Source organism: Nomascus leucogenys, chromosome 14 (assembly GCF_006542625.1).
Source record: "Nomascus leucogenys isolate Asia chromosome 14, Asia_NLE_v1, whole genome shotgun sequence".
NCBI classification, from domain to species: domain Eukaryota; kingdom Metazoa; phylum Chordata; class Mammalia; order Primates; family Hylobatidae; genus Nomascus; species Nomascus leucogenys.
In genome coordinates, this window is record NC_044394.1 from 16,871,064 (window position 1) to 16,884,293 (window position 13,230).

Here is a 13,230-nt window from a genome sequence, read left to right on the forward strand (position 1 = left end):
TCATTCCCATGGCCTCAGGAAGCTCCTCCCCTGTAGCTCTGCAGGGTACTACAGTCCCCCTCCCAGCTGCTTTCAAGGGCTGGTGCTGAGCGTCTGTGCCTTTTTCAGGCACACAGTGCAAGCTGTCGGTGGATCTACCATTCTGGGGTCTGGAGGATGGTGGCCCTCTTCGCACAGCTCCACTAGGCAGTGCCCCAATGGGGATTCTGTGTGGGGGCTCTGAACCCACATTTCCCCTCCATACTGTGCTAGCAGAGGTTTTCCATGAGGACCCCACCCCTGCAGCAGACTTTTATGCTCTCCTTCCTCTTGAACACTTTGCCGCTTAGAAATTTCTTCCACCAGATAGCCTAAATACTCTTTCTCAAGTTCAAAGTTCCATAGATCTCTAGGGCAGGGTCAAAATGCCCTCAGTCCCTTTGCATAGCAAGAGTAACCTTTACTCCTGTTCCCCAAAAGTTCCTCCTCTCCATCTGAAACCACCTCAGCCTGAACTTCATTGTTCATATCACTATCAGCATTTTGCTCAAAGCCATTCAACAAGTCTCCAGAAAGTTCCAAACTTTCCTACATCTTCCTGTTCTATAAGCCTTGTAAGTCTCTAGGAAGTTCCAAATTTTCACACATTTTCCTGTCTTCTTCTGAGCCCTCCAAACTGTTCCAGCCTCTGCCTGTTATCCATTTCCAAAGTCACTTCCACATTTTTGGGTGTCTTTGCAGCGGCACCCCAACCCTCTACAGAACCAACTTACTGAATTAGTCCACTCTCATGCTGCTAATAGAGACATACCTGAGACTGGACAATTTATAAAGAAAAGAGGTCTAATTGACTCACCATTCAGCGTTACTGGGGAAGCCTCAGGAAACTTACAATCATAGCAGAAGGGGAAGCAAACATGAAGGACTCCCAAGAAAAAGGGGGAAAGCCCATTATAAAACCATTAGATCTCGCGAGAACTCAGTCACTATAATGAGAGCAGCAGCATGGGGGTAACTGCCCCCATGATTCTATCATCTCCCACTGGTTCTCTCCCATGATGCATAGAGATTATGGGAACTAAATTCAAGACAAGATTTTAGGTGGAGAAACAGCCAGACCATTTTAGTTCCTAAACTCATCAAGTAATCACTTCTTGATGAGTCAGGTCCACATTTCTCTACATGATCTAAACAAATGATACACTCACAGGTTAATGAATTATGAATAATTTTTGTATGCTAATTAATACTATGTTAGATTTCTTTTTTTATTCATCTAGTTATTTCTGCTTCTGTTATATTGTTTCCTTAGGCATTTATCTCACTTTTGATATTTTTTCTTTGTTTTACATTTGATTTGATAATCAGATAGCCCCAAATTAGAATATTTGTAAGAATTGTGTAAATAGGCATGAAGTAAGCACTTATACTTTTAAGAAACAGTTTTACATATGTTTTTACAGTTGACAAATTATTTTTTACTTACTTTTTGGAAGATAGTTGAATATGCCAGAGATATGACATAGCAGCCATTCAGGCTGTCCACAAACACTACAGTTCTTCTAGGCATAGTAATATTGTGCCTCCTCAACACCTGAAGTTACATGTGTTTGTGAGACAGTTGGCTAACAAAATGTAAGCAGTAGAAATATATGTCACTTTCAGGCCAAAGTTCTAAGAGACAGTGTGAGAACACATTCTCTTACCACTTACTGTGGTTGATCATGGAGGTAGGTGTCAAGATGAGGTCACTGGGTCTTTTGAGTGACTCTAATAAGCACAGTCTCCAACAAAACTATGGTCGACATGGAATACAACCAACAAATAAACCTTTGCTTTTATAAGGAACTGAGACTTGAGTTGTATGTTACCAATAAATTGAAAATAAATTATAAATTAAACATTAGTATGAGAAGCCATTTATTCATAGCTGTTGCCTTCTTAACAGTAAGGAATAGAGATAAATGAGAAAGTCCCAAACTCAATTATTAGGTTCCCCCAAAATTTCATAATAAATGTATAAATGGTTGAGGAATTCACTAGGAAAATAAAAGAATTACAAGAAGGAAAATCATGAGTGTATTTACATAAGTCATTATAAACATTTTTCAAAATGTTTTCTGAAATAAAATTGCTTATTATCAATAGATTTTAAAGCAAAAAGTAAAGCAGTAATAACTGCAAATAACCAACTAATTTTCATTAGCTAATTCAGCTCCGTAATGAATATCTGATAACAATAATGCATTGCTGGTGAAAGTAGTGATAATGGCAGTGTGGGATGGAAGAAGAAGAGTTGGACTGTTATTAGGAAGAGGAGCCCTCTGACATCAAGGTTGCTAGCATCAACACCAAGATCACTGTTTCTCATTACATTCAACACCACTAGAAAAATTTTCTATATTTGCAAAATTGTTGAAATTATTGCTACTTCATTGTCTCATGGAAAATAGATTATAATCTTTTAATTAACATTTATAAATATTTTGTTATTGTTATTGTTCTGTCTTTTCATCATAGAACTCAGTGGAGAGATGACGGTAGAGTTTTTCAGTGGTTGAACTTTTGGATAAGCCGAATAAAATCTACACAGGCTGAACTCATTTTTATTCCATTTTGTTGTTAAAACAAATGAAAAAGAAAAGCTTCTGTGCCAGCATTCTCTCTTCTTTCAGGTGGAGTCATTTCCTAAGAGGCTCCTTATCCCTTAAAGTAGACTTCTGGCAGATACACCATGGTATCATTTTAATTATTTTTAAGCAAGCTTGGGGATGGTAGTCATTTAAATCACAAGACATGTACAATATTTTCAACAATTTCATTAAGTCACTCCTAATACTGAAACTAAAGATTTTCTCCCTTTCCAATATTATGCAAATTACAGATTACTAACACCAAATAAACACCTAGCAATATCATTACATTTATTCTAAGAAACACTAACATAGGAGACTTGGTTTCTTCTAAAGACATCATTTTAGGTATAATTGGAAATATAAAAACGTTTCATTTTAATAAGGGGAAAATTAGGCAATACAAATAAATTAATTTAATTTAAAAAATGAATGATTTTATGAATTAACAGAACTCATTAGATGTACTTAAAACAATATCTGAATAAAGGTTTTGATGAGGAAAGAAAGCGCTCTTAAAATTAATATATAAATTTAAATGAGATTTTACGTGAGATTGCTAATCAGGGTCAGTTTTTTTAATTGTTTAAAATAACCTTAAAGTTTACGTGGCAATAAATAAACGGAGTCTGAAAATAGCAAAGATTATGAAACATAAAATTGTATCATGTATTATAAATCTTTTGCCTGTAAATTTTAAAGACAGGTTATCAGTTTTATCAGCAAAGATGGCTAGAGTGCTGATTGGAGTCGTGTTGGATTTATAGATCACTTACAGTAAAATTGACATACAAAATATATTAAGTATTCTCATCCATAACATGGTATACTGCTAAAATTATTTTTATCTTCATGATTTTCAAGCTTAAACAGGCAGATTAAAACTCTGCCTTAATCTTCCTTTCCTGATTTTACAGAATTGCAACATCAATTGGAAGGAAGGACTTTGGACTGTTTCAGGTCTTTCCCGGTCATCCACACAACCCTGTAGACGCTTGGTCTTTTGGCTTCTCAGTAACATGTTAGGGCTTTCCAAAGTTTTCTTTGGACATTTCCTTCCCCAGCTTTAGTCAGCTTCTTGTTTGCTCCAACTGTTATCAACACCTCTTGTAAGCTGCCATATTATTAAACTTTTTAAAGTTAACTAATGTCCATAAAAATTATTTTCTCAATGATCCAAATCAAGTCAGCTCTGACTAAAGTCAAATACATACAAGGCCTGTGAGAGAAGGTTTTCAGATAACTGCAGAGGGATCAGATAACGTCAATTTTCTGTGAATAAGGTTTAACCTGAGTTCCAAGCCCATTCTCTCTCCACCAGTGAGTAGCTGGTAAGCTACTGTTCTTCATGAATACTGTGATAGTGAGTTTTGGGCTTTCATGTTTACCACATACCTGGGAGAAGGGAGTGTGACTACAATGAGTTTAAACACCACAAAGTTCGTAACTCTTACTGAGATAGTCATTTTTCTTGAATAAATACTCCTCAGAATGTTGCGTGCTTTATTTAATTTTCAAAGTTCTGAAAAAGTTGATATTGGCAATTTTTGCCAAAATTTTTATTGATTTTATAGAGGGGCAGATTTTTGGAGTCCCTGACTCTGCCATTTCTACTGGTAATTATCCTTTAACATTCTTTCTTTCTTCCTTCCTTTCTTTTTTTCCTTATTAAACTGTCTAGGACTGCATTAAAATAATGAATATAAGTAATGAGAGCAATATCTTTGCCTTAAACTTGAGAATTAACTACAACCTTTTGTCATTGAGTGTGATGTAGGGTTTTTTTCAACTATATACTTTATTATATTGAGAGAGTTGTCTCCAGTCCTAGTTTGCTGAAAGGTTTTAGTTGTTGTTGGGTTTTCTTATTTTTATTTTTATTTTTTTTTTAGTTTTGCAAAATGTTTCTCCTGCATTCTGAATGTATTGGGGTAATCATATGGTTTTTTTTGTCTGTTAATATGAAATACATTGATTTTCAAATAGTAACTATATTCATTCATGTTGTTTTATACTGTTTCTATATTTCTAGATTTAATTTGCTATTATTTTGTTAAGTTTTTTTGGTTCATGAGAAAATTAGGTTGATAAATGTTTTCTATTCTTTTGACTACTCATTTAGTCAGCTAAGAAAAAAGTTTTAACTATCTCAATCATATTTGTAGATTTGTAAGTTTTGCATTTCAATTGTATTTTTCCCCATGCATTTTGAAGCTTTTTTATTAGGTGCTTGTACACTTAGGATTGTTATATCCTTATATCCTTTTTTTTTTCTTTTCTCTTTTTTTTGAGACAAGGTCTTGCTCTGTCACCCAGGCTGGAGTGCAGTAGTACAATCAGAGCTCACTGTAGCCTCGACCTGTCAAATTCAAGCCATCCTCTCACTTCAGCCTCTCAAGTACAGGTCTCACTATGTTGCCAAGGCTGGTCTCAAACTCCTGGCTTCAAGCATATCCTCCTGTTGAATTGACCTCTCTATCATTATAGAATGCCTCTCTTTTCCCTGGTGATATCCCTAGCTTGAAACCTACTTTGTCTGATATTAGTTTATTCAACTCAGCTTCCTTTGCTTAGTGTTTTCACAATATCTTTTAAAATCTTCTACTTTTAGCCTATTGGTATATTAATATTTAAAATTCATTTCTTATATAACACATATAGCTAGATCTTTTTAGTCAGCTTGATCTCTGTCAATAGATTGTGCTTTTAGATTATTCCAATTAGACTGAATATAACTAACAATATGGTTGGTTTTGAATCTGCCAACTTTTAGTTTGTTTTCTAGTTGTTCCATTTTTCTGCATTCCTTTTTTCCTGTCTTCTTTTGAGTTAAATGAAAACTTTTTACAATTCCACTTTCTCTTCAATATTGGTTTCTTCCTCATCTCTTAGTTTAAATTTTCAGTAGATCCTCCAGGGTTCACAATATACATCTTTAACTTATCACAGTTTATTTTCAAATATAATGCTACTTTGTATATATCTTGAAAGAAGATAATAAGATTTTATATCTGTTTCTCTCCTCATGTGCTATTGATGTTATTATTTTTATTTCTATATGATGTAATATACACATTTGTATTTTTGTTCACATAATTGTTTTAAAATAGATTTAAATATGAGAATAAAAAACTTTTACATTTGGTTTATGATTATAATTGAATGGCATTTGTCATTCATCTTTCTAAATTTAAATTTCTATCTTATATTATTTGTTCTCTGCCTGAAGAACATTCTTTAATATTTTTTGTAGTTCCAATCTGCGAGTGATGAAATATCTCAATTGTTATTTGTCTAAATAATTTTTCTTTCACTTCATTTTTGAAAAATCTTTTGCCAAGCAGAGAACAACCAGATTGACAGCTTTGGATTTTGTTTCCTCACAGTACTTTAAAGATATTACTATATATTCTTCTTGCTTGCATACATTTTGCCAAGAATGCTTTGTCACTTTTATGCTTGTTCCTTTGTACATCATACATCATTTTTTCTTCCCTCTCTAGCAGCTTTTAAGATTTTTGTCTGCATTACTGGTTTTACCAATTTGATTTTGATATGCCATAGTATTGCTTTTTGTGTGTTTATTCTGATTGGGGTTTGCTTAACTTCTTGGATGTGTTGATTTACAGTTTTCATCGTATATAAAATTCTCTATTCTTACTCTAGATACTACCCTTTCCTTCCACTCCCAACCTTAGCCTTCCGCCTTCCTCCTTCTGGATCTAATTACGCTTGTTAGAATACAGTTATCACTGTGGCTGTGGCTGTTTTTATTTTCCTGTGTTCTTTTTTTTGTTTGTGTTTTTTTAGATGTCTGTTCTCATTTCCTTCCGATGACTTCATTTTTACTGATCTCTTCTTCTGCAGTCTAATCTGCTGTTAATTCTCTACAGTGTACTTTTTATTTTAGTGTTTTTTCTTTATAGATTTTTATTTGGTAATGCTTTATATTTCTTATTTCTCTCTTTATCATTGTCACATTTTTAATTGGGCACATATAAGCATAAGGCACATATTTATAATCCTTTTCGTATTTATAAACGTCCTTCACTGCCAATTCTGTCATCTTTCTTATTTATGAGTGTCACTATTGATTACATTTGCTTGTGATTTTGAGGCAGATTTTCCAGCTTCACTGATTAGATACCTAACATTGTGAATATTTTGTTGCTGAATGCTGGATTTTGATGTATTTCTTTAAATCGTGTTGTAACCTGTTCTGGTGAACAATTAAGTTCTTGGAAACAGTTAAATGCTTGCTTTTAAGTTTTTCAGAGTGTGTCTTGACCAACTTTTAATTGAGGGCTAATTTAGACCTTCTACTAAGGTGTCACCCTTCTGAGATTTCTCCATGTCTTAAAAGTCTTCAACTCTGGCTCATGGGAAGAATTGCTATTCCCAGCTGTGTGTAGAGTGTGTGAGTGGTTGCACTTCCTAATTTCCAGCGGTTCTTTCTCTGCTCATGTGGTTTCCTCTCACATGGGTGAAGATTAGATTGAGTATGTCCCTAGGTAGATTCTAAAGCTTGCTCTTTCTTTCCCTCTCTCTCAGCTCCCCTTTCACTGGTAGTCTGTTGTACAAATTCTAGCCACTCAGACCTCTTTAACCTTTAATCTCTGTCTTCCTATATCTGCATGATGGCTTGGTTCTGCTTGGATTTTCCTTCTTTATGCCGCAGCACAGGGACTACTTCTAGGCCAATGGTTTTCAAACCGAAATGATTTTGTTCCATAGTAGACATTTGCAATGTCTGATTGCAATTTCGGTTGTTACAACTAGGGTAGTGCTACTACATCAGCACCAAAGCCAAGGATGCTGCTAAACTTTCTACAATGTACAGGACAGCTCCCTACAACAAAGAATTATCCAGCCCAAAATGTCAACAGTGTACAAGGTTGAAAATCTTTTCCCTAGGCAGTTTCTCGGGAATATTATCATTCTCTCAGGTATCATAATCCCACATGGCTTAATGCCTCAAAGCTGTATTTTGTTATATTTTGTTCAGTTTTCTAGTTATCTGAGTTGGAAATACAAATCCAGTCTTTCTTAGTGCATCATGGCCCAAAGTGGAAATCTTTTTTGCCTCTTGATAATAATATTTGCATTCTATTCATCCTCCTAACTTGCTCATGTACTTAAATTTTATAGATTCCTTGAATGTGTAGACTCTTAGTTTAAATTTCCCTCTAATATTGCTTGTACTCACTATATGTTAAGGTATGGGCTATGATTAACTTATAATTGAGGATGCTTACTTTGTACAAAGGAAGGGTATTACAACACAGAGAATAACTTATGCCTCATTTTTATCTCCAAATCCGCTCTCAAAACTCACAAACTATAAAATATCTTTGTCAAGTTTTCTGAAGTATGCCTGCCTGATAACTCCAGGTTTTGATGGGGAGAGGAGGCAGAGAAATTCTAGGCCGACAGGGGTGGGTCCCTGGTGAAGCCCCACCCTCAAGCTGAAAAGCCTAAGACTGTGGCCCAAAGTGAAAATTTACATCCTTGTTTTCCCAGTTGAATGCTGCGTTTTCAAAAACCACCTGTGGCCTGCCCCAACCCCCAATCCTGTGCCCATAAAGACTCCAGACTCAGCAAGCAAAGAGGAGAAAGCTGGACATCAGAGACTATGGCTCAACATCAGAGAGAACCAGCTTGACTTTAGAGGAACAGCTTGATGGCTAACTTTGGAGAAGAATCCAGCTGGAGATGGCCGGACTTCAGGGGAAGATTACTTTCTCACCCTATCCTTTTCTCAGCTCCTCTTCCACTAAAAGCCACTTTCATTGGCAATAAAATCCCCCAAATTTATCATCTTTTAATTTATTTGTGCAACCTTATTTCTCCTGGATGCCAGACAAGAGTTTGGGTGCCATGAGTGCAAACACTAAAGGCTGTCACACTGGCCTTTCACCCTCACTGGCAGAGGGCAGCCGCCTCATGTGAAAAGTCAGAAGGCCCACTGAGCTGTTAACACTTAAGCCATCTGCAGATGGCAGAGCTAAAAGAGCACTATAACATTCTCCCTCTGAGGCTTCAGGGGTCGCAGGCATCTCCCCAGATGTTGCCATGAGGCCTGCACAGAGTTTGCTCCTGCCAGCACCCAAAAGCACTCACCCTGACTCCTACACCTGCTCAACCATGCACTCCATCCCACAAGGAGTGGACTGCTGCAGGTCTGAGTGAATGGAGCTCACTCCTGCCAGTGCTGAAGCAGCCAGCTGGTTCCAGGGTTCGTGCACTCCACTTCCTGCCTTATATGCTTGTATGCTCCCTCTTACTAGGAATTGAAAACTGCAGGCTTGGTAAATGAGGCACACCTCTCACGAATCCCACGAAGGGGTTGGGAAAATATTCTGCTTCACTTCCATTTCTTCAGAGCTTTTAGCCCGATTCCATTAGGCTGTGGCATGTTTCCACCACATCTAGAGAGTTACCAGCGAATTTGCAGAAAAAGGAAATCACAGAGAGAAAAGCCCAGAGAGAAGGCCTTCCTTTGTGGGCTTAATCTGTGGCACATCTTTCAAGTTCCTGATTTGAGTCCCTGATTCTTCAGTTCTTCCTAGGATGGGTTGACATCAGGGATGATTAGCCCTGTGAGTGAAAACTCAAATCTTACTATAGCACAGCTATACCTATGAGACATTAGTACATGTCCCAAAATGTGGTTTATTGTATGACCTTTATTAAACTGAGACCAGTTCTTGATCACGTATTCCCCACAGTAAAATGAAGAGCATGTCAAATATATTTTAGTTTTTCTGATCTTTCAGAGACAGCTATTAAAGCACAAGCAAAATAAGCTTATATCTGACCAAAAGCATGGTTAATTACGCAGACTGAAACCAAATGAATTCATTTTGAATCTTACTTTGACACTGAGCTTTGTGACCTTAAAGAAGCTAATGTAATGTCTCAGTGTTCTCATCTGAGGTCTTGGATATGTCATCTTGGGATAATACCTTAATTCCTTAAATGGTAATAATTCTATTGTTGATATGTGAAAACATGTTGCACTTACTTTAACTTAACCATAACAGTTCAGCAATGGGTTTAAAACACACACACACACACACACACACACACACACGTACACACGTACTAATAAAATTACAGCTTAATTCAACAAGTTTCAGCTTCAACATTTTATTTTCTAAATGCAAAAGAAAGTGGGTGCATGAAATATGACTGCTATTGGTATCTGTAGTAAAGGACAGACACCTAGAATAGGTAAAAGATATAATCCGCAGTAAAGAAAGTGAAAAAAAATAAAAGCAAGGAAGGGAAAGTGGGAAGGAATTGTTTCTTTTGAGAACTAGGTGACTCTATCATGTATGTTAACCCCTTCAATTCTTGAAATTGGACTACAGAGTAGTTATGCTTGTCACCCCATTACATAGGAATATGAAGTTGAGAGAAGTTCAGAAATACATTTTAGAATGCTTGTTCTGTAAGCAGGGTACCAGAATTTGAACACAGGCCTGCTAAATCTAATATGCTTTGCTAAAGAAAAGCACCCTATTGCAACTCATTTCCCTCAGGAAAAAGACAGGTGAGATGATGCCCAATGATCTTTTGTTTTTCTGCTTCTTCACTTCAATGTCGTAAAAAAGTCATCATACTGGGGCAGAAAATTAAACTATTACCACTCAAACACAGTACCCAGATAGCCTAAGACTTCTTTATATTACTCCCAAATACACTAAATCTCCCAGCTCACGAACTTCCCACTAACCACTAATTTATCTAACAAAGGCTATCAAAACTGATTTGGTATAACAGGCCGTAGCACATTTTTTAAATGCCTAATATGAATGGACTATGATTGTTGCTACATTTTTAAACTCATTTTTGAATATCATTTTATATTGTACCAATGTTTAAGTCCAAAAATACATAAGGCTCTGTTTTAAAGATTTTATTTTCAAGAACATCTATTTATCCTCCTTTGAGGGAAGTGACATTTATTGTAGAGTTCAGGATTACCCTATCGGCTCATTGCATGACCTCGTGCAATCTCAGTTCATTTACTCTGTTAAGGTAGTTCCCAAGGCAAAAGGAAAAACTGTTTACTACATATCCAGCTATAAATTGCTGTGAGTACTAGTGTTTTCAAATTATGGAATCAAAGATAATATTCATGTTGCAAATGTGATCAGTCCTGCAGTAGCTGTAAAAGAATATACAGTTGATGACGTGGTTGGAATTTACCCAGTGTGAGTGTATGATTCAAGCCTATAATAATTGTTTATTTTTGGCCATTATATGAACCAGAATAAAGGTTGAAGCAAGCATAAATCTACCAACCAGAAATCATTCATCAAACTAAATGCATACTTCTGTGCTATTTTCATATTGCATTAATACTCACTTTCACTATTTCTTTAAGCAAAGTCACACATCTTCATTCCTCTCTCTACCAGATGATATTAAAAGATATTTTATTAGGAAAGAAGCAAATATGAATGAATTCAAACATCATGTCTGGTACATCTTCCTTGATATTAAGAAGTAAATCAAACTTCAACTCTCATTACAAAAATGCGTATTAGCATCTGGTAGTCACAAGTTCACGTTATTTCCTCTTTTTAAGAATGAGGTACAGTGGAAGTGGTGGTTATTTGAGCGTTTTATTGAGGTATTTGTTTTAGTCTTAATCAATAGTCTTGAACAGTCTTAAAATCAGAGATACAGTCAATAATCATGGGTGGTTACTTTTACGAGAAAAAATCTGCTGTGTTGTCTATTTCCTACCTACTTCTGTTATAGTACTGTGGGGCTAGTGTTACTATTAGCCCCATTTTATAAATGATGCAAGTGAGACTTACAGTGACTTACTCAAGGTTATAGAGTTAGAAGCTGTCAAAATAGAATCAAACTCAGGCAAGCTAACTTTTAAGTGTCAGAAACAAAATCACTTTACCATACTGCCCAATGTTAATGACTATGAGAAAGGAAATCATTTAAATCCTGTTACACACTGAAGAAACATGCTTACTGCCAACAGTTCTCAAAATGTGGTCCAAATTAATTTCAGAAGAGAAAGTGAAAGAGGAAGAGGAAAAATTGCCTTTTTTCTCTCATTTTCTCAAGATAACACAGTAGAATTTTCTAGAGGCTATGTGATGTGTGATATCACAACCAACTAAAGGCCGAAAAAAAAAATTTAAGAATCAAGCTGTCTTCTATTCAACCAGACATTAAAAGAGACTTGTAAAACTGTAAAACATTGACACTCATCTCACTAAATTATTTTCATTTTTGAAAATAAAACTGTTTTTCTAAAATATATGTTAATTATTTTAAGACATAATGTGTTTATTTTTAAATAAACAACTAAAGACAAAAAATCTCTAGGTTTAATTTTAATGAAATGTTGACATATATAACTCATATAAATAGCAGTACTTTGATGATAGTCTAATACTTTTTAAGAAACCGAAGGGGTTCTGAGACCAAAATATTTGAGAAACACAGCTATAAGGCATTTTAATTACATACTATTTCCTTTGCCTAGGTCAGGTTAGCTAAATCTTCAGAAAGTCTAGGTGCTTTAAAACAATGTATCTGCAGCCGGGCACGGTGGCTCATGCCTGTAATCCCAGCACTTTGGGAGGCCGAGGCAGGCAGATCACGAGGTCAGGAGATCAAGACCATCCTGGCTAACACGGTGAAACCCCGTCTCTACTAAAAATACAAAAAATTAGCCGGGCAAGGTGGCGGGTGCCTGTAGTTCCAGCTACTAGGGAGGCTGAGGAAGGAGAATGGTGTGAACCCCGGGGGGCAGAGCCTGCGGTGAACCGAGATCACGCCACTGCACTCCAACCTGGGCGACAGCAAGACTCTGTCTCCAAAAAAAAAAAAAAAAAAAAAAAAAATGTATCTGCTTGGGTAGATTTATGGCCTAAGCTTATCACCATTCTATAACATCCTTCTCAAATTTCATTTTGAAAAATATTCTTTTAAACTATCGTATAAAGTTAGATTTTGTATGCCCATGGTTTGAAAAGGTCATTAGTTCAAAATCAATGGAGTGGTTTTTCATTCCTTTTAATGTAGGATCAAGTTCATTTTGATTTGGTACTCAGTACGTTGTAATAACCAACTGAGTGCATGAAACTAAATGAGAGAAACTGTATTGCCCGAGTGGCACTCTTGAAGTTTTCATAACTTTGTGTTGCTAGGAAACAACTTTACTATCAGCTCAGAGTTTAACTTGGAGCATCTGCTTCATTTAAAGTCTGGCTTCCAGGCAGTATAGATTGCACTGAGCATTGGGAGGGGGATAAAAAGCAAAAGCAAAACCAATTACTTTCTAAAAACAACAATGTTAAAAGTCTTGAAAGCTGAGGGTCTTACGCTATATTTGTAATTATATCCTTTGGAACTGTTGCTAGAGGGGCTGTCTTTCTGCTAACTCATAAACCTGAAGTCCAGAGTAGAAATCGGAATCACTCAGTTTCAAAAGTTCTAAGAAATGTACAGTGAGAATTGAATGACGGCATCTCAGCCTTTGAGGAGGGAGTGAGAGGGGAAAATATACTCTATGTCGTTGACTTGCATTTAACATATTCTTCTCAGGCAAAATTGCTACTTTAAGGAAATGTTTTATGAT

At 36.0% G+C, this 13,230-nt stretch overlaps 1 long non-coding RNA gene across 1 annotated transcript in view; it reads left to right on the forward strand.

Moving 5' to 3' along the window:
- LOC115838217 overlaps positions 1 to 13,230 on the forward strand; it is a 1,373,476-nt gene that overhangs the window by 1,358,955 nt on the left and 1,291 nt on the right. The gene's annotated exons all lie outside the window — the stretch shown is intronic.